Below are 2,939 nucleotides of genomic sequence, written 5' to 3' on the forward strand. Positions count from 1 at the left end.
AACACTAATAATCCCAAAATGAAGCTAAAGATATCATCATTTTCCGTGAGCTGTTCAAGAGCCACAATGTTGTAATGAGGCAGCTCGTGTACTAGCAAAACCTACAGAATTTGATGTTGGGTCCTGTTGGTCTAGTGAGCCACCTGATAAAATCAGGGCCATTATTTGTAACGAACATTTTTCTAAGTGAATGAATGTAAGGGTGCTGCCCATTATTTTCAAAAAGGAAAAACGTGAGTGTGCAATGATGCAGATTTAAAATGGACTCGCAGACATGTATCCCATATGAAACTTAATTTTGCCATGATTTAATAAACCCAGAGAGCCATTTTCCTCTACCACCGGTTGTTATTACTCCGCGGACCTCCGATGAGAGCCTGCAAACACTAGTCCCTTGCTTGCGCTCGCTTCACTCTTTCGCCTCGTGGCATGCCCCAAATCCATCCTCTTCCCTACTTCCACCACCAGCCGACCGCCCCAACCCATGTAAATGGCTTCACCTTCACCTACCCCCACCAGTCCCACGTAGCCGACCGCCACCACCCGTCCGCCTCAACAGGACGCCAACGCCCCACCCCGAACATCGAATCCACTGAATTGTACATTCTTGTAAATGTGAGGCCAATTCTATATTTTTATCTTTGAGGAAATGCATTGTAAGGATTCTATTGCCCTCTGTTTGCTCGCTGCGGTCAACAAATTAGCGCGTATGTGCCTTAAGCTTCAGAGCTTTAGGGTCTAGTAGCCAAAAGTGTCGTCTAAAATCTTACTTGGATCATCTTTTGGGTGTGACCTTCAAGATCCGCACCCGCACCGCAAATTCATGCTAGGATGATGTGTGCTTACTATATCAAAATAGCCATTCAGATGGCAGAGCACATAACGATTCCGGCACGACACAGCTCCAACCAATACAGATTAAGGAATGGGCCAAATCCAGCGATGAGGATGAGTTGTCATGCAAGCATTGCTGTTACTGCCCTGGAACCGAAGAGTGGAAACTGCAACAAAGCGGTCATTTGAAGTTCAAATCAACCTTAGAACCAACAAATGGCAATCCAAAGCGCATTTGACATCATCAGACGAGAGGACATTTGCCCCTTCCCGTGCATAACACTAATGATCCCCAATAAAATTAAAGGTAAGCATCACTTTTCGTGGGCTGTTTAAGAGGCGCACCGTGAGTAAGTAACGATGGAGAATCAAAAAGGACTCACATCACACACATGGTATGGTTGGTTGTACCCTCTAGTGAAACTTATTTTTTCTAACATACGCCCTTAGAGCAACTCTAATGAGGCGACCTATTTCGTCCGCCCATGTCCGTTTGGATTGGCGCGGAACGCGCCGACCGAAACGGACGCGCGTCCGTTTTTCGTCCGCGGGCGACTCATTCAGACCCAATTTTGAGTCTGATTTACGTCGGCGCGGATACGAGACGAACGCGCGCGCGCCTACTCCTCTCACCGGGCCCACTGGTCGGTGGTAGCCACCACCATTTTCCCCAAAAATGCTCCCGCCCGCGCGCCCCCGCCCCCCAACCAGCCATGGAGAACACCATCGACCTCGACCTCGACGCCGCCGTCGGCCTCGCCTCGTCCGGCGCCGTCGCCCCCTCCGGGAAAGGCAAGCCTCGTGCCCCGCGCAAGACCGCCGCCGCTACCAAGCCGAAGAAGGCGCTGACGTCCGAACAACGGGCAAGGGAGTCGGCCAAGAGGAAGGGCTGGAGGCATGCGGCGGACGCGAGGGATGAGGCCGCAGCCGTCGCCGCCGCGCAGCAGGAGTTCACCCACGCCCGCGTCGCGGCGGCAACGAGGGAGGCGCTCTACATGCTAGGTGTAAACCCTAGCCAACACAACCTCGTCCAAGCCGCCGTCGCCGCGGCCAGCACCGGCTCGTCGGCATTTCCTCGGTTGGTGCTGCCCGACTCACCCCACGCGTCGGCTTGCAACCCGGTCCCCGGCTTCCACGTCTACCCGCAGGCCTCCCGCCTCTCCGCGGAGTGCTCACCCGATGTGAGCGTGGTCGCGCCTTCCACGCCCGCGCCCGCGCCCATCGACCTCAACGCCACCCCGATGGTCAGTGGCTCGTCGTCCGGCGGCATGAGGAAACGCGCGCGGCAGACGCCGGCCGGCGGGCTCCCGGACGCCCGTAACCCGTTCGAGGAAATGCCGTCCACCGTCGACGAGGACTACATGCAAAACCTCATCTTCGAGGGTGGTGCGCCGGGCGCTTGGCTACGATCCCGACGAGACACAAAGCCAGGAGGGCCACGGGGCGTTCACGCCGGCCGCTGGCTATGATCCCGATCAGGTGGCCTTCATGGATGCGGCCACCAATGCCTTGATCGCAAGCGTGGACGTCATGATGAATAAGAAGGACTCAAGGAAAGAGGAGCGTCGACGTTTCAAGGCGGAGCAAATGGATGCTTTCATGAAGATCCAAAGGAGGAGGCTTGATCTTGACGCCGAGAAGCAAGCCAAGATGTTCGAGCTCGAGGCGGAGAAGCAAGCCAAGATGCCGGGGATCGAGGCCGCCAACACCAAGACAAAGGCAAAAGAAGTGGCTCTTGCAAGCATGATGACCGGGATAGAGATCATGAAGGTGGATCTCAACACCGTGTCGCCAAGGAAGAGACCGTGGTTCGAGAAGATGCATGCCGACATGTTCAAGTTCGACGACGAGTGATCTATGGCGTCGAGAGCCATCTTTTTTGTATGCCGGCAGGTGTGCCGGCACGACCACGGGAGCTGCGATGGCGTGGTCGAACTCAAGTCCCACCTTTTTTGTGTGCTGGCATGTGTGCCGGCCGGCTGGCAAGTGCGCCAGCATGAACTGTGGTATTTTCTGAAGCCGGCATTGTATGCCGGCGATAGCATGGTGCCGGCATGAGACATGGCCGCTGGCATGATCAGCCGAGGGCCTTTTGTATTTAAAAG

The sequence above is a fragment of the Triticum dicoccoides genome, chromosome 7A (assembly GCF_002162155.2).
Source record: "Triticum dicoccoides isolate Atlit2015 ecotype Zavitan chromosome 7A, WEW_v2.0, whole genome shotgun sequence".
NCBI classification, from domain to species: Eukaryota; Viridiplantae; Streptophyta; class Magnoliopsida; order Poales; family Poaceae; genus Triticum; species Triticum dicoccoides.